This window comes from Camelus ferus, chromosome 15, assembly GCF_009834535.1.
Source record: "Camelus ferus isolate YT-003-E chromosome 15, BCGSAC_Cfer_1.0, whole genome shotgun sequence".
NCBI lineage: Eukaryota > Metazoa > Chordata > Mammalia > Artiodactyla > Camelidae > Camelus > Camelus ferus.
The window spans coordinates 26628319-26651655 of NC_045710.1; the positions used below are offsets into that span (position 1 = coordinate 26628319).

Below are 23337 nucleotides of genomic sequence, written 5' to 3' on the forward strand. Positions count from 1 at the left end.
CAGGTTTTTGGATTTTTTTGTTTTGTTTTTGTTTCTAGGGCTAACAAAAGGAGTGGGGGTGGGATGTTAAGGCCACATTTTTCTCTTTTTGGACAATCAACAGCGCCATCTACTGTCAATAAATAAAATCATGAAGATTACAACTTGTCGATGAAAATTAAGGCTTAATGAGGGAAAGACAATTTTATAACGCCGGGACTTAACCGATAAAGATTTGTATATACACATCTTTATTTTAGATTATGACATCCTTAAGCAACTTACAGAAAGAACTTACAAAAAACAGAGGGAATTATAATTATTTACGTAATGCTTAAGAGGACTAACTTTGGAAGAGAATAAAAATGTGATGAGTCTTAGCTAAACCACTTAGCAGATACATGACTTCTTACCCTCAGTCCTTTCATCTGTAAAATATAATAATTATAAGATTATTTTGTTGATTAAATGATATATGTAACATTTACCCCGAAGCTAGCAGAACAAGGTAGCTATTGTTATATGACGTTTATTGAGCACATGCTTAGTATCAGACTGTGCTAGGAGCTTTCTTCACAGCAATCCTGTGAGATGGAGAGATTCTGAGATAGTAGGTACCATGCCCAGCTAAGTGAGAGCCAAGTGTAAGTCCAATTTTGCATCTGGTTCCAAAGTTGTTCTCATTCCTATTAACTCACAAAACGTGGCTCTGAATCCCCTTCTGATATACTTCTGTGGATGTTTGTTTTGGGGCACTGGGTGAGAATCTGCTTCTCGTGTATTGAGATGGGCCCCGTCCTGGTGTCTGACGCATGTGTAGGTGCCTGAGGTCTGATGCATTGTATGAATGTGCCAAGTCTGCCTAACCATGCTCTATATATATTCAAGAAAGTAATTTCAGGAAGACTCTTCGAGGGTTTGGTATGCAACCTTGATCATAGCCAAGGATGAAAAGGATGATAAATCTACATTTCCACGTGTCCTCATAGCATGTTGCACAGACATCTCTGTTACTGTTATCTCACTGGGTTATCAATGGATTTTTACAAAGCTGTCTTTCTCTGTGGAATAGAACTCCTCAAAGGCAGAATTCGTGCTTGTTAAATGAATGAGTGGATGAATAAAAGATGATTGTGTATTATTTCTCCCAGGATGAGGAGATGGACGGGGTCCTTAAATTCTCCCCACTCCAGCACGTAGTAATTACTCATTTGAGATTTATTGACTTGAATTGAGTCAGGTGGGCTAAAAATTATCCTCATGGTAGTTCCTTCCAGACAAACCACTTTAGAGTTGCTGTCCTTCCCCCGCCCACCCCCACCCCCCACCGCTGCTTCTAACAACTAAATCCAAAGAGAATTTCTTTTAATTCAAATTTCTTCTGTAGGGATTGTGAGAGGATTTTACTAAGATTCAAAAATGTCAACAATTGGAAACTGATAAAATGCGTGTATAAGTCACGAAATTATATTGCTAAAGTCACTTTTAGAACTAAGGATGTTTTGCCACTCTTCTGTGAAGAAGAGGAGGAGGAAGAAGAAGCCGCCGCTTACTGCACAGCAGTGTTTTAAGTGAAATAACAGGTATATTAAGTATCTAGCACTTACCTACTACTCATTTCATTCTTTCATTTAAAAATACATCTCCTGAGCTCCTACGATGTGTTGAATAGACAGTGTTCCAGGCACTGACGGTACAAGAGTAAACCGAAAAGACAAAATCCGACCCTCATGAAGCTTATCTGGGAGTCGAGGGAGGAGTGGCAGGGAAGGAAGCTGACAAATCATCAAATGAAGTGCTATGAAGAAAGCAAAGCAGGGGCAGGAGACCAGAGCACCAGGAAGTGCTGGTCTGGAGAGAACAGTCACTGAGGGCCTCGCTGAGAAGTGATACTTCAGCAAAGAGCTGATGGAGTCTTCTAAAGATACCTAGGGGAAAGCATTTCAGACAAGAGGACAGGAAAGATAAGCTCCTCCCCCCCCAAGACAGAAGTACCCTTGGCTCAATAGATACCACGAGGTTTCCTTCCTACCTCTGCTCCTACACCTCAGCCCTTTGGTTTTCCCAGTGATGGCTCCCATGATCGTACTGATTAAAGGTGCATAAGTATTGGCCAGATCTGTGTACGCAGATGTAACAACATCATTGACAAAGACCTAGTCCTGCAGCATGCCTCAAAGGATATAAAGAAAAATAGCCAGGGTGAAGTTCTCTGTGGCAAGACCATTCCCACTTTATAAGTATTTGATTTACCATGTTATAAAGGGTGACTGGGTTTCCAGGCTAGACCACAGGACCCTACTTAATGTCTAAATGTAGATGGAATGTGGGGAATTCGTAACAGAATACAGTGGGAAACAACTGTTACCAGTGTATGGCACAACGTTCTAAATTCCATTTGAGCTCTGACATTCTGTGAGTCTACAACGCATACAAGAAGCAAAGGGAAAATTCATTACCTGTGCTGGGGCTGAATGGGCCTTTGTGGCTTGACCTGGAGACCCAACAAACACTTACAACATTCTCTCTACAGAAAAATGAGTTCTGGGTTTCAAGTGCTACTCTTACAGACGTTCCATACACAGACCATTCATGAATTGGAGACTTCCTGTGGTGGGTGAGAGCATCCCTGGTGGCAGTGGACAGGAAGAGATTAAAGAGCAAAGCCCAGAACTGCTGGGGATGGAAACATGGTTGGGGAAACACTAATCATGACAGAGAGCCCAGACGCGGAGTCCCCAGAGGGCCATGGGCTGCAGTGCGGCACGGCTGGTGCTGCTGAAACTCAGGCCGGCAAGCACGGTCTGCAGAGTGACGGCAAAGCCTCCTGCAGACGCTGATGGAGCTCTGTAAAGAAAGAGACCGAAAGATATCAGTGTGTTTTCTTTTTACATTTTAGGGGGTCCATGCCCTTCTCCCTAGGCAGCCTGACACATCGTCTAAGATTAAAATTGTTCCAGCAGGAATGCAAAGTGGGGGCAAAAAATGGATATTTTGAATAACAGCTTTAGTTTGAATAACAGCTTTAGTTATTCAAAGTAGGATTTTGCAGCAAAACACTCAGCTTGACAACTAGGCCTAATTCATAGCAAAAGAAAGTTGTTCCAAATTCTTCGATTTCCTTCTTTCATATGTGAAAGTCCATACAAGACCGTTGAAGTCCATATCGAAAATTCAAAAAAGAGGAGAGGAAAGTTTTTCTCTTTAGACCCAGAGTAGGAAAGAGAGCAGAAGAAGAGCTGAATGAGTAGGTTAGACAGACTCTTCTTCATACTCCTTTGTGGCAAGGAAGCACCAAGAAGTTTGCACCAGTGATTGTGAATCAACTCACTGCTTTATTCATCAAGAAAAATTCATTAAAAATCTTTTCAAAGTGGGCTGAACTACACAGTGTGCTTAATGACACTGTAAAGATGGAATGACATCAAGGTCAATGTGTTCAATTCAAATCATTCTCTTTATTATTATGTGCTAATATGGATGCTGATCCGTGACGAGAACAGTTGTTTCTCGATGAGGCATGATGGTTATTGAGGGGAAAAGTTCTATCAAGTCAAGAATGTTTGAACTATGATGTGAACTCGTGTTTCTACAAGCTAAGAAACCAGTTTAGTCCCAGCTTTTGTAGGTATAAATCGGACAGTCAGACTTGCTTATTGGTTTGATGTCCTCGATATTTTTAATGATCATAATACTTCCACACAAGAAAGGGAGGCGGCATGTTCTTCAGTGGTAGATAAGATCAGAGGGCAAACACAAAACTTAGGAGCTTGGAAGCACAGTTTCTACACACTGTGATTCACAGTTAACTACAGATATAGCAAACTGGAGAAAAGTTATCACCAAATGCCGTATGCATTTGTTAGAATGTTTTGAATGTTTCCATCGAAAGAAGATTCACACGTGGGAAATCCATGGATATGGAAGCCATTTTTTTTTCATTAAACCATCATTTAGCAGAAGAAGGTTTTATAATTCATAAATATACTAGGGATGTAGGCTTCAACAGTTTTTGCTCATTGGGTTCCATAATCAATAAAGTTTGGAGTCCACTGGATTAGAAGATAGAAATATCAGGATATTTTAGCTTGATGGAATTAAATATTTGACTTCTTTATCCTCCCATGTACAGATTCCCTCTGATTATGTCCTGCCATATATGCATGTCTGTGTGGAAAGAGAATGTTGGTGACACAGGCTTTGAATGTTTCCAGACCTGTGGCCATGATTTCTTTTGCTAAAGTCATAAAGTGGTTTCTGATTATGATTGAGTTTGTCGTGTAGCTTAACTACAGGGAAAATACATAAGTAGCCCAGACCATTTTTCTCATGGAGAACCGAGTAGTTGACATTCGGTGTTTCCTTCAGTCTCCTGAGGTCTCTCACCTGAGTTAATCTCCCAGGATCTGAGGAGCCTGAGGCCTTCCTCGTCAGGATCCTGGAATGAGGTGCAGGAGCTATTTGGCAAGATTCTTTAGTCTTTGAGAGCCTTCTTTTTTTCCAGCAGTTTTCCAGCCCTTCCACAGTGTTCTCCATCCTACCCCACCCCCACTTCACAGCTCTGCTTTAATCCATTTTTTATTTTCAGCTTCTCATAAGACTTGTTTCTAAGAGAAGTTGGAAAACCACTGCCTTACTCGACTGTCACTATTAGTATCAGCTCTCAATGCTGAGTTCTCTGGTTTCATCTAATTTAACCTGTAAACCCACAGGCACATCTTTTGGGATGAGCACTTCTTCCCCAGGCTCCATCTGTTGGTCTCCACATCCGTCTGGGTGCTTCTGGCTGTGCGGGCTCCTCCCCTCCCTCCGCTCAGCAATTCAGGAATTACTGGACCCCCTCAGGTGACACCTGTGTCCACTTGTGCCTGTGGCCTCCTTAAAACCCAAAGCTCTCTCTGGCCCTCCATCGCTCCTGTAGAATCCAGCCCCATCTACACAGTAGCTGCTTAACAAACTTTTGTTGATGTGAGTTACTGATGAAGGAACAGGAGAAAGTGTTAGGAAATCAAATTCAAGGTGCCAGTGAAAAGACTTTGATGAAATAAAGGGTTGTCCCAGCATAACATCTGTTTTATGGTTGCCATAGAAACCAGGCTGCTCTTCAGGCCTCATGCTTTGAGGCCCAGATGATTGAGGACAATCAGCAGCAAAGAGGCCATTCCTGGTAAAGAATGACCTTGGCTCGATTACTCAATGTCCTTATCTATGAAGCCAGGGGGACAGATGATGTCTCAATCCCTGTGCTGGTATTTAGCCCATATTCCCCCGTAAGTGCATTCCAAGTATTAATAGGTTTAAATACTTTCCTACAGGTTTGTAAATAGCTGTTGGCCCAGCTCCCCTAAGGGCTTCCCTCCAACCTCCTCCTCTCCCTTTCACTGTCCTGACTTTCTGTCCCTCTCCAGTCCCCCTAGATCTAGCAACTAAAGGGCTAATGCCTGACCCAGCAGGGGATTTCCAGACCCAACCCTGCAGCCTTGGGAAAATACTGCTGTTCCCACCCTGGTCAGGCCCCTGCAGTCCACAAAAGAAACATGGATTAGACCCTCCTTGGAGGGTTTGGTTGGATCAGAGAGATGAAGATTTGCTTAGGTCTGAATGACCCAGTCTGGCTGTCCAGATTGTGTCTCGTTTTATGCACAGGGGCTCTACCCAGGCAAGGCCTGGAAGGAAAAGTCACAACCACAGGGGTGGGCTTGAAGCCTGCAGCTCTGGAAAGGCAAACCAATCCTCTTGGACAATTGGTGGCTCAGTGGGACCTCCCTTCATAAGGGCTGAGTTTAAGCTGCTTGCTCAGATTTATCCTGTTGACCCAGGCCACAGCCAGTGCAGCACACACCCAAGGCTGCTGTTGAAGATAAAGGAAAGATTTGTATGAAAAATTGAACTGGAGGAAGGGATTTGAGGGTCAAGTCCACAGAAGATTCAGAGAATTGACTGGACCCATGTTTTCTTCCTTCCACATCCTATGTGGTATGTTGATGGCTAAAACTTCAATATTGTAAAATGTTCTGCAGTCTACACAGAACTTTAACATGCACAATCTTATCTGATTCTCATGACAATCTTATGCCTGGCAATAGTTATTATTACTCCTTTTACAAACAAGGAAACCAAACTCAGAGAGGTTCAATAATCTGCCCACATCCCTTTTGAAGTCAGGCCCTCAGACTTTAATCCCAATGTTTCCTATTACATCATGTTGCTTTGTAAAGTCCTTTGAGTAAAGACAGTGCCCTCTTTTGTTTGATTTAGGAAGCAGCCCAGTGAATCTTAGTGATTTATATTCATTTCTAAAGCAAGTAGGTGGCAGCATGCTAGATTAGGTGAAGGTTGAAAGGAAATATAAGACAGGGTCCCGGGAGTTGCTGCCTTGTCAGTAAAACAGCACACATACACATGAAATGCTTAAAGAAAAATATAAGAATCCATCTTATTTTTGTCATAAGAACTAACTGATTTCTCTACAAGGGAATATCAGATGAATACAGTTCATTGCAACACTGCCTTTTCAACAGTGAGTGAAATAAACACAAAACCTAGCAAGATAAAGTTTACTTTTTGGATGTGTACCTATAAGCAAAGAACAGAATGACAGATTTATTTAATGGAGAAGAAGGACTTCCCAGGATTGGAGGAGAATGAAGAAGAAAGAAAAGCAACCTACTCTGATAGTAGAACTGGGAGAGGCACACATTTCAGGTAATATGTGTTTACAGGATCCACTAAGGGATGGGGTTTGTGATGAGAAGCCTTTAGACATTTTCACATTTGTCCTCACTTGTCTGTCTGGGTTTCTCTATGTGGATTTTTCTCTGTAGAAGATGGGACTAAATAACTTTTCACATAGTTTTGTGATTTAATGATCATTTTACCTGCCATATTTATAAGGAGATGAAGACATTTTTATTCTTTCAGCAGCTGGTAGGTGAATTCCTCTTCAACAGAGTCCCATCTTTGTTGGGAAAATACTCGATAGGGCCATTCAGAGCAGATTAGTCTTGGGGACAGGGAGATGTTTGGGAGGGCTGGTGCCAAGGTCATGCGGGCAGGGCATACAGTGCAAGATGAGGCTGTCTGCTCCCTGTGGAAGGATGGAGGTGGAGTTCAGAAGGAGAAGAGGGAGGAGGAGAGAAGTGAAGATGTAGAAGATGGCAGGCTATGGAGTGTTGTCACATGACCCCCTGTGACTCCTCTCTGATGTCATTAGCTTTAAGAGATGATTGAGGAGAATGACCAGTTACAGAACCCTCCAAGGACCTGAGCGTCCAGGTTGAGGGAAGGCAAAACAGAGATACATTTGTGAATTCAGGAGCTTAACCAAGTTTCATTAGAAAGTTTCCTCAGTCCCCAGAGGGCAAGGAAGTCTCAGCCAACATCTGGGTTCCATAGTTATCCCCTTTAAGACATTTTTTTATATCTGAACCAATACAAATTGCTTGCTTTACTAGTTTTTAAATCTGGGGCGGCAGGGGGAGGTTGTACCAGGTATCTTATTGGTCCTCCTCAACTCAAAGCACCACGATTCTTTCTGTGCTCTAAATTATAGTTTCTGAAAATCTGGTCTTTGAAAGCCCTCCAGGTGGTCTGTGGTTGCCCAAATGCAATGAGTATGTTTTGTTTGAAGAGTATTTTCTGCTAGAGATTTGAATTCCCCATAAAAGGGTACAGAAATAGATATTTGAAAATTATAACCACAAAGATGGTCATATGCTAGGCAAACACTTCAAATGGTATGGGGTATGTGTGTGTGTGTGCGCGTGCGTGCACGTGTGTTCTGTGGTTGCGAGCAGAAGCTTTGAGATAGGTGGTCCAAGGGATTCCTTTGTGTGGTTTACAGTCTAGAAATCTCATTTGGGGTGAAGTTAAGCCAAACACTTTCAAGATGCTAAGAAATCAAACCACTTTGTTTGAGAATCTTTAAAATAGGTATTTGAAACTGATATTTCAACTGAGAAATGATCCTGACCCTAAACCTTTGCAATTTCATTTCTGACCATAATGGAAGGATATCTTGGCCACATCACCCTCATACCCAGTTTTATTTCTAGTAGTATAAATAACTTCTCAGCTTTGAAGTTTAGTGCTGAGTCATTTTTTAGGGGATGCTTTGGGAAGAGAAACAATTAGGAAATCCATTCTTAGAAAGGGTCTTTTGAAAACCTTCATTAATTTTTATCATTGTACTGATTTTTTAACTTCAATATTAAAAAAATGCACTTCTATCCATTGAAGCCATGGCAAGAGTGCAGATCATTCAGACAGCAAGAATTTGGTGGCAGTATAGTTTTCTTTAATCTCCCCACATCATAAAAGCATAGCTACTAAGATGATAAAAAATATTGAGGAATCTTTAACAAAACTAGGTAAAAAGGAATTCCCACAGCCCCAGAATAGAATATGGATGGGTGTGCCAAAATATGGGACAGCAGCAGAGCCTGAGAGAGAAAGGAAAGGCCAGAAAGATCTTACAAGTAGAGATTCCATAAATTACCAGCAAAACTCACCCCTGAAAGGGGAGGATCAAACACTGTGAGAACCTAGGTGAGCAAATTGAAAAACCTCCGGTGAGAAAGGCTCCAGTTTGATGGGAGAAGGCGGCTGGACTGTGTTGTTGTGGTAGACTGAGTCACGACCCCCGAAACATGTCCGGGTCCTAATCCCTGGAACCTGTGAATATGTTTCCTTACTTGGCAGGAGTCATGGCAGATGCAACTAAGGATGGATGGGGAGATGACCATGGACTATCCAGGTGGGCCTAATATAATCATCCTTCTTATAGGAGGGAGGCAGGAGGATCAGAGTCAGAGAAGAGATGTGCCAACAGAAGCAGAAGTTGGAGTAGTGTGCTTTGAAGATGGAGGAAGGGGCTCCAAGCCAAGCACCAGGCAGCTCCTAGCAGCTGGAAAAGGCCAGGAAATGGATTCTCCCTGAGAGTGTCCAGAGGGAGTCAGGTCCTGCCAACACCTTGATTTTAGCCAAGTGAAACCCGTTTTGGACTTCTGAACTCCATAATGGCAAGCTAATAAATTTGCATTGTTTTAAGCCACTGAGTGTATTATGGTTTGTTACGTTAATAATAGGAAACTAATACAGATGGAAACTACATTTCCCACAATCCCCTTTACTATATGTCCTGGTTAGAGCTGGCCAAAAGATGAACTCAGACAAGATTTGGGATGCAGGAGTGAGTGAAGCAGGAGCCATTCCTCCCAGAGGGTCTTTGTGATGAGATAAGGTGCCCTATAGGGTCCTTGCTCTCCTCCGCTCCCTGACTGGCTCCTCTGTCAGACTGCAGGCCCCACTGCAGCCCTAGGCCTCCCATCAGATGTTTGGCTGTGAGCCCACAGAGGCCACAGCTACACCACGGCGAGAGCTTCCTGTAGACCCCGTTCCCGAGTTCCTTCCATAGCCCCAGCTTAGCGCTGGACACTTGGCTTCTCAGATTCCACTGCATTCTTCAACCTGTCCTCTAATACCAGAGCCTCGAGAGGATTAGTTAGATAATGTTGGAGTGTGTCAAAGTGATGATACCATTTACTTTGCAACGCATGGAAGTTTCTATTGTCCCATAACCTCAACAACACTTGTTATTGACAGGTTCTTAAATTTTGACCAATTTGTAAGCTATGTGCTGATATAACCTGGTGGCTTTAATTTGCATTTCCCTGATAACTAATGAGGTCGAACATCTTGGGACACTTGTAATGGCCTTCTGGATTTGCTGGTTTGTAAAGTGCGTGTGACTTTTGCCCATTTTTATACTAGGTTGTCTGCCTTTTTCTTATTTATTCATGGTTCTTTATATTCTCTGGATATTCATCATTTATCAATTATACGTATTGCAAAAATATTATCCCAGTGGGTGGCTTGTCTCTTCACTGTCTTTAAAAAGTTCCTAACTTTAATGTGATCAAACTTATCAGTCTTTTTTTTTTTTAAATGGTAAGTGCTTATTATGCATACACTAAAACCCAGCAATTCTACTCCTAGATATATGCCCTAGAAAAACTCATGCAAAATTCTCCAGATGTAGAAGTTTTCATAGCAGCATTGTTCCTAATAGCTAAGGGGGGGGGGGGGACAAACAAACAAACAAATCTAGATGCTCCCTAAATGTCCGTCAAGAAAGGTGATAAATCCATGTAGGCATATCCATGCAAGGCAATGAACTATAAACACATGCATTCACATGGATTTATTTCACAAACATACTGTTAGTTGAAAAAAAAATTACTAAAATTCAAAATCAGCCCTAGTTTAAAAATATGCTATTTGGGGGTAAAATCAGAAGTTCTAAGCTTTAAAGAAAAGGAAGGGGGCCATTCTCACAAACCTGAAGATTAAAGTTGCCCCTGGGGAGGAGGGAATGTGAGATGAGAGGGGCACACAAGGGGCTTCTAAACTGCTGGGGGTTCTAAAGTTCTTTTTATCCTAAAAGGTGTTTGCATAGTTATTTGCTTTATTATCATCTTTGAAATGAGCATATGCTTTACATACTCACTGTTACATGATCTATTTTTCCAATAAAATATTTTAACAGATATTATTCTCCTAACAACAGTATTTGTCATCTTGGTTTAAGGGAGCCCAATAGAAGATACAGAATATTTTAGGGGAGCAATTCCCAAAATCCGGCTGTGGAGCTGCTATATTAGAATCATGTGGGCCGTGTATTAGAACTACAGACTGTCAGCCCCGACCTAGGCTACAGAATCAGAATGTCCAGGGTGGGGCTGAGGAATCCGTGCCATTTTGCCTGGGTAATTTGCTACCTAGTTAAGTTGGGCTACCCCAGAGCACTTAGTCCTTTGTAAGAATCTAAGGGCGTCTGTGGCTCCCTGCTGCCCTCTCGTGGCCAGTTTTTCCTCCCACCCTGAGCAGAGTAAGCCAGCCAAGGTGAGCAAGAGAACAGATTCTATCAGTGGTCTGTCCGGGGTTGGTGGTAGCTCTGAGAACTTCACAGTTGGGCTAGATGCCAAAACATGGCACCTAGAACCCACTAGCTTGTCTAGTATTTCTGTTGAAGTCCTAAGTGCTCTTGCCTGGCTTACTTTCTTAAACTTACATGTGCTTCTCCTGATAGAGATGATCTCAGGGACCCACAGACCCCTCCTACCTGCTCCAGACACTCGTGCCGCTTGGACCTCCTTGCCCACAGAGATGCTCTGACTCTGGATCCTGCCTCCCCACCTGGACCCACCATCCACACACACACCTGCCCTGCGTTAGCTGGTCTCCATTTCTGCCTGAATGGACATCCATAGTCCCTTGGTCCTGGGCTCTCCTGCATGATCCTGTCCTGCCCTGTGACTTCCACAAGACCAGGGCTGAAGACAAGGTAAGACCCAAAGCCACAGAGAACTGCAGCCCTGAGGCAGATGAATGTTCTGAGGTTGCATTGAACGTGTCCAGTGCCTGCTGCTCCCCCATCTCCAACTTGCTTCCTCCTCCTTTGTCTCTTTTCCCTCCTCAAATGATTAGTTTCTGATTCCTGACATTGAGCGTGGAATGGGCAGATTTGCTAAGAAAAATCATGGAATTTCTGTAACTCAAAGAAGGATCCTGGACCAGACCCCAGTGGCAGATTTTAACTGTATAGAGTTCCCACTCACTTTGCCCCATGTCTGTCCACAGCTCAGTCCCTGTAAGAATCCTGAATTTAGACCCTGTTATTGTACGTGGTCACTGACTTCTCTAGAGGAATAAATCCCTGCTCCCTCCCTGGGAGGACATAACCCACCGGTGAAGTATGAAGACAGTGAAGTATGACGATTGAAAATGTGAATTCAGAATAAGAATTGGATTTGGAATCTCTGCTTGCTTATATGCTGGGTGGTCTTGGGACATTATTTTAGTGTCTCTAAACCTCAATTTCCTCATCTGTAAGATGGCAGTTAACGATACTTAACTCAAGGTTTGCCATGATTATGAAATGAGAACATGAAAAAAAAAATACTTATCACATTTCATACAGAATTACTAAATAAATATTATTTCTTATTATTTATTTTGAGGTCTAGACCTTTTAGGGCTCAAAGGGCTGTATCTTTGGGGTGGAGGCATTTGGGACCCTGGGCAGCATATGTTGCCCAAAGGCTCCTTTCTAAACAGCCACCTCCCTGGGAACTCTCTAGAGCACGCTCCAGCCTGACTCCATTCCGACCCCTCCGAACACCATCATGACTCTGGCCCAGCAGCTGGAATCTTCAAGCAGGGGTCACACTTGTCAGTCAAGTCAGCCAAAAGCCCTGCTTAGTCTCTCCAGAATTCATACCCAAAGCAACCTTTGCCTGCTTCACTGGGGACATTTCCTCAAGTCACCCCTCTGTTCTCTAGGACACAGAGCCTGGAGTATTACTCAGAGTGCTGTGTGCATGCTCGCTTGGCATTTAATCATAAAATAAACTCTTTATTCATAATTAAACATTGGGGAAAATTAAAACCTCACAGTAACCATAAGAGCTGAGGTATGAGCCTAACCTGCATTCATTGACTATATGATCTTGCTAATAAGAGTGATTTTCCTCTCTCTGGGCTCCTCATCTGCCAGGTGGGAGAGCTGGGCTGCACGGTTCAAGAGGCCTCTCCCAGTTCTGATGGGTCAGCACCAGGCTCACCAGTGCATAAGACAGTTATATGAGTCGTTTCTGCGGCAGCGCCCTTCTGAGATGCTGCAGTTGTGCGACCAATATGTCTGTCTGCTTTATTGCTCAGTGAACTTCAAGGCTAGGTCCTTTTTTTTTTTTTAAACATTTTTTTTATTGGTTTATAATCATTTTACAATGTTGTGTCAAATTCCAGTGTAGAGCACAATTTTTCAATTACACATGAACATATATATATTCATTGTCACATTTTTTTCTCTGTGAGCTACCATAAGATCTTGTGTATATTTCCCTGTGCTATACAGTGTAATCTTGTTTATCTATTCTACAATTTTGAAATCCCGTCTATCCCTTCCCACCCTCCACCCCCTTGGCAACCACAAGTTTGTATTCTATGTCTATGAGTCCATTTCTGTTTTGTATTTATGCTTTGTCTTTTTGTTTTTGTTTTTTAGATTCCACATATGAGCGATCTCATATGGTATTTTTCTTTCTCTTTCTGGCTTACTCCACTTAGAATGACATTCTCCAGGAGCATCCATGTTGCCGCAAATGGCGTTATGTTGTCGGTTTTTATGGCTGAGTAGTATTCCATTGTATAAATATACCACATCTTCTTTAACCAGTCATCTGTTGATGGACATTTAGGCTGGTTCCATGTCTTGGCTATTGTAAATAGTGCTGCTATAAACATTGGGGTGCAGGTGTCATCCTGAAGTAGGGTTCCTTCTGGATACAAGCCCAGGAGCGGGATTCCTGGGTCATGCGGTGAGTCTATTCCTAGTCTTTTGAGGAATCTCCATACTGTTTTCCACAGTGGCTGCACCAAACTGCATTCCCACCAGCAGTGTAGGAGGGTTCCCCTTTCTCCACAGCCTCTCCAGCATTTGTCATTTGTGGATTTTTGAATGACGGCCATTCTGACTGGTGTGAGGTGATACCTCATTGTAGTTTTGATTTGCATTTCTCTGATAATTAGTGATATTGAGCATTTTTTCATGTGCTTATTGATCATTTGTATGTCTTCCTTGGAGAATTGCTTGTTTAGGTCTTTTGCCCATTTTTGGATTGGGTTGTTTGGTTGTTTCTTATTAAGTCATATGAGCTGCTTATATATTCTGGACATCAAGCCTTTGTCGGTTTCATTTGAAAAGATTTTCTCCCATTCCGTAGGTTGTCGTCTTGTTTTACTTACGGTTTCCTTTGCTGTGCAGAAGCTTGTAAGTTTAATTAGGTCCCATTTGTTTATTCTTGCTTTTATTTCTTCTAGGAGAAAATTTTTGAGATGTATGTCAGATAATGTTTTGCCTATATTTTCCTGTAGGAGGTTTATTGTATCTTGTCTTGTGTTTAAGTCTTTGATCCATTTTGAGTTTATTTTTGTGTATGGTGTAAGGGAGTGTTCTAGCTTCATTGTTTTACATGTTGCTGTCCAGTTTTCCCAACACCATTTGCCGAAGAGACTGTCTTTATTCCATTGTATATTCTTGCCTCCTTTGTCAAAGATTAGTTGACCAAAAGTTTGTAGGTTCATTTCTGGGCTCTCTATTCTGTTCCATTGGTCTATATGTCTGTTTTTGTACCAATACCATGCTTTGGTACCTGTTTTGATGACTGTAGCTCTATAGTATTGTCTGAAGTCTGGGAGAGTTATTCCTCCAGCAAGGTTAGGTCCTTGACTCATCCATGACAAAGATCCTTTAAGGTGATTTGCTTGAGGTCACAAAGTAGGTCCATTTCAGAGGCCAAAACAGCAGCCCAGGGGTCCCTCCCAGAGTTACTCTATCAAGATAGCCCCAGGCTAAAACCATCCCCACTGCCACCACCCACAGGAAAATTCTTGATAAATTGATATCCATATGAAACTTTTTAACTTAAATTTTAACTTTCAAAACAGTATATTGAAATACGTAGATTGTCATCATTCAAAACTCTTCCTTTAAACTGCATGAAACATTTAAATATTGTGGTGAATCTTTATCAGTCATCTTTTTCTTTCCATGTTTAAAAAAAACAAAAAAAAAACCCAAGAAATGCCAGTTTCATTACACAGCCCCTAGGCCACTCAGGGCCCGCAGCACTAATTCGTGTGGGGTTACTTAGTATTTCATAGGTCTTCATTTCAGAAGTGAGTGCTTTGTAAGTAGAGCTGACTGACACAGAAACCCACACTGGTTCAGCCCTGAGTGCTGAATCCCCAAAGAACAGTCAGGCTCCCAGGAGGAAAACCACTTAAAGCAAACATTTTCCCCCAAGGCAACATTATCTTATCTCTGACTCTGTTCTCTTATCTAAGAAGAGAGGATCGAATTCTTTCTGCGGTCCCAGAGCAGTACTTGTATGCATGGAGAAATGCTGATTTCTTATTTTCCTCTATCATAATTGCGACTTTCATGCAAGTTTGTTAAGGAAATTAGAGATTTTGTAGAATCTCGTGGTCAGGACTGTCATTTTTTGGATATTTATGCTTAATTGTGCCACTGTTATTTTTATGAATAGCCAGTTTTTCTCAGAAAGTTCTGCTCCCCCTGCCCAGGTAGGAAAGCCGGCAAGTGTTTCTAAAATCCCCAGGGATGGAGTGGGTGGGGGAAGGCCGAGTGCTGAGAGGGCCAGAGGCCAGAAAAAGCTTATGGTTGGGCCGCAAAAGAAACATAGTGCTAGGCCTTAAAACTAAATGTCATGGAAATGACCAAAGGTGGCAGCAGCTGAAGACAGAGCAAGATCCGAAAGAGACAGAAAGCAAACAGGGAGAGGAAGACTCAGACTTAACATCTAGAAGTAACTGAATTACCCTGGGTAGACAGTTTTGATTTCTGCCCTCACGTTGCTAGCCAGAATTAAGGGATTAAGAATACTTGACTGCCTGTAATATTTAGGCCCTTGTTAATGATATTTCTGGCAACATAATATGTTGCTGGAACACATTCTCCTTTTTAACGCAGTCATTACTTCTTAAAGTGCAAAAGCATATTAGCAGGAGAACTAGCTCAGGCTCATGACCAGCATCCTATTTCCTGAAGTCGGTTAATTAGCTAGAATTACTCTCGGAAGACAGGAAATATCTGGACCTGAACTATTCTGATATGAAGTCAGGTTTAGAAATCTGACTCACTTTTGTTGAAACATCTAGAGGAAGATACCAACTCTGTTCATGAAGTAATTTTGTTTTCTTGCTCACAAGGTTCCCTGCACAATGGCCATTCCCCTCCCTGTTTTTGCTGTTTGACAGAGGCTGCCTCTCACAACAAAGCTGCAAATGGCAGTTACTTGTTTTTTTCCCTAAAATAGCTCCCTTTTAGCTAAGGCATGAGGATAATCAGTTACAGCTATTGAGACATAAGGAACATTTGGGGAAATCTTTCTCACTCATAAAAAGAAAGAGATGCATGAGGAGAGCCTCTTTCTTCTTTCCTGCCTTTGAAAGCAGTTGTGAGAGGGCATGATTCCTAGAGGTGTGGCAGCCATCTTGCAACCATGAGGATACAAACCTAGGATGAAAGTCAATATGCTATGGGTAGCAGGATGGAAATATGGAAAGTGTCTGGGCTCCTAATGATACTGAGGGGAAGCTGGATTGATCTGATGTTCAGACTTTTTAAGATGTGAGATAATAAGAATTTTGAGTGTTTAAGACACTTCACATAGGTTTTTTTGTTACTTGTAGTCAGAGACATCCAAGCAATAAATTAAGTCACAGAAGGCAGAACTAATTCCTGTAAGCTGTGAAAATGGAATAAAAATGTTTTAGTTTGTATTCCAATTTTCTTGCCATGATTCTTTCTAGAATCTAGAAAAATTGGATAGGGAAAATCAGGCATATTAGAATCCAGATACTATGATTGGACACTCATTACAATTATTTTAAATATTTAAAAATAAAAAATAAATGCTAGCTTACCTTTAATAATTCTTAATGCTTTGACTCTAGTTTTAAAAATTATATTTCCCCCCTCTAAAAAAAAATCATACTCTCCAGGCCCAATTTTTTTCCTTATAGCTTTATTGCATCTACCTTCTATAACCCTCAAGGCAATGTTCCTGAGAGCTCTCTTCTTTCAAAGTGCTCACCACCTAGTTACTATCTTCTCCTGTTCTTTTTTCTTCTAGTCCATCTCGTCCATCCTGCTGAAGGCATATCAAACCATAGGCTTTTACATATGTCACAGAATACATAAGAATCCTCTTTTCAGAAGGAAATCTTGCCTGAGTCTGCCAGCAATTGGCAGTTCCTGTGAAGATATTCTTAGAATCCATAGTGTATGAAAATCAAGCATTAAATTGCACCTAAAAATTAGGGTACTGTGATTGAAGAGACAATGATATTGCTTTAAAACTCTTCCGTGCAAGAGATCTCACAATAATTGCATTAACATGTTATTATAGGATGTGAAACCTTGAGACAGTATTGAACCAAGACAAGAGAGAGACTGAGAAGACATCTGGTATACACAGGAGGAAAGTAAAATCCACTGCTGCGTGTTGCAGAGTTCCGCATCTAGATCTTGGTTACTCATTCCACCTTCCACTTGGTCAGAGTGGCAGACCTTGTTGGCTGATTAACCCCAAACCATTCCCAATCTCCTTCACTCTTTCATTCTTCTAGCCTGGAGGTCAGAAATCCGGATACCCCCTTTCCCAGCTTCTCCTGCAGCTAGAAATGGCTATGTGTTCCATGTTTGGCCACTAAGTTTCACGAGCATTTCTGAGCAGCTTTTCTTTCCTGGTAACTGGCACCATGTCTCTCTCTCCCTTCTTCCCACCTTGAGCAAGACAAGCATTAGGACCGAGAGCCAGTGCTGTGGATGATAAAGCAGAAAGATGGAGCTTGGCCTTTGATGGCATCATCGACTGATGAATCAATGCCAGTAACCACTGGGCTTTTTCTTTTTTTTAAAGCTACAGTTAGTTGGATTATTTTGTTGTTGTTACCTGTAGTTGGAAGCATTCCTGAGTGATACGTATTTTCCATTTTCTCCTTCAGGCAAAAATTCTCAGAGCTCATTCCACTTAATGCATGTGGCTAAACAAACCCACAAAACTATTAACTATAGTCTCAGACGTCTAATTCCTCCTATGCACCCCCTTCCTTCTCATATCAACATCCTTTATCTAGAGATTTACAACTGCTAATAATGAGCATGTGACTTTCACCAGTGAAATTTCTTGCATATCCAGAATTCAAAAATGGAAGAAAAAGCACTCTAACCACTGAACTTAGAAGCAGTAAGTCCCACAGGCTGGGAAAAACACATCATTATCTGAATTTTAAGACACTGGCAGACCTGGTAAGTCCATATGGACAATGAAGTAGATCTGCTGACTCAACATAATAGCCTAAATATAACCCAGGTTTCACCAAGATGCCCCAGATGGTGAGTATAAGTAACATCACATTAATATTAGCATTCATTTGATGATTCTCTGTCCCCAGTTGCTGATACAGCATCTTGATTCTCAAAAATTAGGGTGCCCCATGCATTTCTGGAAATCCCCAGGGGGTGTCTGATGTGTTCTCACAAACATATCAGTTCTGCTTTTAGATAATATTCTGAGTCTCCTCTGAGCATAAGTTTGAATTAGTATTTTGCTAGTCACTTAGTAATAAAGGGTAGCACTTTTATTCTTTAATATTTTTAAATTTTCTTTCCCTACTAAGTAAAAGAATGCACAAGAGGAAAACCTCAATGAACTTCTTGTTTTGTGCACTAAAAATTAACTAGCACTGCCTTACCTTTCTGCACATTTGTTGCTCGAGCCTAAGCTCGCTCTCACAGCTCAGCCAACACGCAGTAGAAATGCAACCAGCAACTAGGTTTCTGCAGAGAGGCAAGAAAGAGCCTTCCGTTGTGAGTGAGGAGCGCTGAGCTCCTGGTCACTGTGTGACCTGGACAAGTCACACTTCATCTCTGACAGGCTGTTTCCTCATCTGCAAAGTGAAAATGAAAATCCGTGCTCTGCCCATCTCAGAGGCTGGGGTGACAACCACACACAAACACATGAAATCACATTGAAGGAGCCCATATTCCCTGCCAATGCACTGCTATGTGTCTGATGAAGGGGCAGAAAACATTCTCATACCTCTCGCATGAAATCTTTGAGTGTGTTCCCTGGTTATACACGTGCTGAGGATTAACTGGTGGGAGCAAAGGAATTTGGCAAGCAGAGAACGATTGTGACATAAATGATTAATCTGGATGACAGCACTGAACCTGTTGGCAAAGAACGAAAGAGCAGGAGCTGCTCATATGATCGTTGCCTCATCTCACATTGTGAAATGAAGGTTTGCGAGAACACATGGCTCAAGAGCTGCCAGTCAGGCCCTGGGCTGGGAATGCACCTGTCAGAAGAGTTGGAAGAAACAAGGATGTTTTCCTCTCCTGCTGAAAGAGAGGGAACTGTTTTCTCACTGTGCGGGCGCGCGCTCTCTCTCTCTCTCTCTCTCTCTCTCTCTCTCTCTCTCTCTCTCTCGCGCTCGCTCTCTCTCTCTCTCTCTCTCTCTCTCTCTCTCTCTTTCAATCTCTCTCTCTTGCAGGAGAAATTACCAGGAGAATTTATTGCCCCTAATGAAGTGCTTAGTTTCCAAAACCAGAATTTCATTTGGTCCCTTTCATGGTCTTTGAATCCCTTTTTGCACAGACCAAAAGTGAACGAAAAACAGATTCAACAGTTGTTCCTCTAGAATAAGCTGCCTGATCTCATTTTTCCTTTAGAAATTTGGCCACATGCGATATTTCTCAAAGGGTGGTCCATGCAACATCAACTCAGGATTGTATTTTGAAATGCAAATTCCTGAACCCCCATCTCAGAACTAAGAATCTGAAGGTTTGGTGGTTGGAGAATCTACATGATCAGGGAGCAACCCAGTTGATTTACATGCACATAAACATCCCAGTCTTTCAGTTTGTCTTCTTAATTACAAATGCTACCCAAAAGATGCTTTGGACCTTGCAAAGCAAAAACCAGTGACGCTAAAACACTTTAAAGTATGAATACATTTTGAAAAAATTCCAAATCCCTAGATAGTATGATTCTGATGAGAAAAGTAGCTTGATAAACAGAGCTGACTAGAGGCAAAATGAGACTTCATCTGAGGTGAAGTCATAAGCTTCTATTAAATTTTGGAAACTTCATTTCTCCTCTCTCAGCTTCCCTACAGTTCTGTGTCCCATGACCAAAGGGACTTTCTCCCCTTTAAGCTACCTTACTTGGAATTAGCCAATTAAAACAATTTTTTTAAAGCAATCCCATAGGCTGGTTACATATGTGCAAACTTGCCAAACGTGGTTGAAAAATTCAGATACCTCAATATTTTCATTTATCCATCAATCTACTTATTCATTCAAGATCTGTGTTACTGAACATCAAGTACCAAGAGTAGAAAAATGAATTAAGACATGGCTCATGCTTTGAAGAAAAGTTATCCAAAACATAGAAATTAAGAATTTATAGCATTTTCTTTCAATGTTCGGGCATTGCTTAGCAAGCCTACCCAAGTATTGTTTAATTCTCTAGGAAAATGTACTTACATATCGACTTACTTGTGGGTCGAGACAAGAGATGCTGCTAAACATCCTACAACAGAGAGTTCTCCCTACAACAATTAATTGTCTGGTCCAACATAGCAACAGTACTGAAATGGAGAGACTCTTCTAAAGATGAAAAGCCACTATTTGGGAAATCAGGAGACCCTGTGCTCCTTGGTGAGAGCAGTTTCAGTGCAGTTTTAGTGGTTTCTGCAGTGAGCTTGTTACGGAAACGACAAGCCAGTCAAGAAACAAGCACCACTCGGAGGGTTGGAGTACTCAGATGTATTACGCCGGCGGGCTCAGAGGGGCTTCTGCTCCGAAGCTCTGAGCACCTCCAAGACGTGCACATGAGGTTTTATAGGGTAAAGTACAAGCTTGGAGTATTCGGCCAATAGGCATGGAACAGCTTTAGCAGCATTATCATCACAAAAGTGGAGGCAGGGAGGCAGCAAACCAACATTCCAAAGCCAGATATGTATCTTTGAAAACCCAGCTGGCTAGCAAAAAACATGAACAGCAAACCAACACTAATTAACTTAGATTTACAAGTTAGTCCAGCAGAACTCAGATCGGTATTCCGATACTTAGATATGTGAGTTATCTTGTTAGACCAGCCCAGCCTCTCCTTCACATTCCTAGACTTGTGAGTTATCTTGTTAGACCACCCCGGCTTTTCCTTCACAAGCTGATATGTGGGAGGAAAGTCAGGAAATTTTTGATAGTGATGGGTGTGAGATAGGGTGTGAGACATGAGAAGGGAGGCAGGGTTTTAGACAAGATGATGGGCAGTACCAAAATATTTTGAAGTATTTAGATCAACTGAAATTTTCATTTTTTATTTGATGGTTGATGCCTTTGAAGCCAAAACCTAAGACACAGTAGCAATAAATTATTTTGATGAAAGATCTTTACAGATTCTCCTTATTAAGAAGAGGAGAAAATAGTAATACCTAATTATGGTCATGTCTGCATAATCACAAACTTTTAGCAGCAGAAAATAATGGAAGTGCCTTTATGTCTAAAGTTGGATTCTCACAGTTAAATGCTTTATGAAAAAAATTTGAAGCTATTCTCACTGTGTAAAATTTCTGTATGTAAATGACTAAATTATTCAAACTAGTTTGTTAACAATCTTTCATTTACAAAATACAGACAGGTCCTGAGTTGTGTTTTCTGTACTGAGTGACTAGCCAGTCATTATGCCCAGAAAGTTAAGTTCCTCTCATCCCCTTTTTGTTTGAGAAATGGGAGTTTTCTACTAAGAGAGTAAATGTCATTACTGTCAGAATTGTCTCTCTCTCTCTTTTTTTTTTTTTTTCAAGGAGTATTGGAAGAGTTGTTTTGCTTCATGTGAGAAAGTCATAGAAGCCCCATGGCTGAGTGGGTAATTCTTTTCATGCTGGAAACCTGGCAGAGGCTTGAGGCTGGTGGTAGGAGTTTTTTGCATTAGCTGGTAAGCAGACGTCATAGCTGGAGAGTGGGTATCTCTTCTCATTGGACAGTTTTTAGCTGCTGCAACTGACAAGGTCAAAGCCACTTTTTTTTTTTTTTTTCTCTAAGTGGAAGCAGCTAAGGCCATAGCAACAAATAGATGATTTCCTGACATCAGCAGTTCTGAGTTAGAATTCAGCTGAAAACCATAGAGTGTATTACCATATGCATTACCAAGGATTTTGGGGGGGTGCTTAGGAAACAAACCACAATTTACATAGGATGACTTTCATGGTAAGGTATGTTCCCAGTTCTCAAGAGTCAAATTATAATTGTTTTTTTATTACAATACAAATGGCTTAGTCACTTGCTTTATGAAACAAGCTTTCTTCTAAAATTATTACAGTGGTGAATTTCAATTTCATCTTTTTCTAGATTCACTTCTGTGAATGAGAGTCCAAACACATGGCTTGATTACAAAGATGGGAATACAACTTCTACGAAATGGAAGAAGTTTTAACAATGGTTGATTAATTAATGTGTCTCTGTTGCATCAGAAAAGTCATTCTCTGTGGATTGATTTGCTAACCAAGAGGCTGCCTCCATCTACTGAACAATTTCTTGAAAGAGATATTGCTCCTAAAGGGAAAATGATTTTTCTTTGGCTAGTCTGAGGACAGTGGGTCTGGCAAGCTGCCAACCCCAATTTTTCCCAGCAGAACCTTGGACAAAGTTGATTTACCAACCAAGTCCTAAATGAAATCTTTCGTTCTAACTTTTATATATAATTAAAACTATTAATTCCTTTAGCTAATTTGTACATACATATAGTGTGACAGCATTTTTTCTAACTGAGGAACTTTTTTTTTTCAATCTGCCACAAACAATGAAAATAACCTTGGCTTGTGAAGTTGAGATATATACTGTCAAGGGTGCCCCTGAACATTTTCTCTCAAGTGAAGGAAGAATGCTGAAGGGTGGGGCAAACTGACTTTTTGCTCTGAATTTGTTGAGTTCCATTTTAGAGTGTATCCAAAGCTGTTCCTTAAACAGGCTGACTACAGAAACTCAGCCTAAGAATGTGACTTACAAAATCTCCTGCAATTTCTGAAGAATCTTCATTCCTATCTTGAAGCATTACGGAAAAACTGCTGATAATCATTGACCAAGGTTAGTATTCATCAAGCAAAGTATATGTCTCTCTGAAAATGACACTGAACAAAAACTTAATTTTTCTGACAATTTTTAGAAAATTGATTCAATACTGAATTGCTAAATCATATTACATAAATACTGTTGCTAACTTTTCTTTTATACATAGCTTAAGATTTGTTCAGTACAGGAATATTGGTTCAACTATTTTATTGTATTTATGTGATCAATAATTTATTGCACTAATTGCTTAGTCTTGTGGAAATAGCTGATAAACTTATCCTCATGCCTTTTTCAAAAAAGCATTTTTCCCTTAGAAGGTCCAATTTATTTATAGTTATCTTTTCAGAAATTTTGAGGGTAATTTTCTTGTGCTCTAGGATCCTGTAAAGTTTAAACATAAAACAAACAAAAACCCTGTTTATATTAAGCACAGGATTATTTTTCCTCTTTTCCCTAAACTCTATTCCTAGCCTACCCTGAACACAATAGACCCACCATAATTTTATACCCTGTGGCTGAAGAGATAATGGCAAACTCCTACGGGGAAGCCCTCCGCAGGGTAAGTGCTCTGATATGGAGATTCAGGCTCTACAGAGGGAGCAGAGAAGGCTGAACCCCATGTAACTGAAGTAGGA

The 23337-nt window shown here is 41.2% G+C and overlaps 1 long non-coding RNA gene across 1 annotated transcript in view; it reads left to right on the forward strand.

The window, feature by feature from the left end:
• LOC116668936 overlaps positions 1-22707 on the forward strand; it is a 291619-nt gene extending 268912 nt beyond the window's left edge. The window contains exons 3-4 of the long non-coding RNA XR_004326233.1: positions 11069-11323; positions 21983-22707. This is a non-coding gene — a long non-coding RNA (uncharacterized LOC116668936). The remainder of the gene's footprint in view (positions 1-11068; positions 11324-21982) is intronic.
• Positions 22708-23337: the final 630 nt, after the last annotated feature.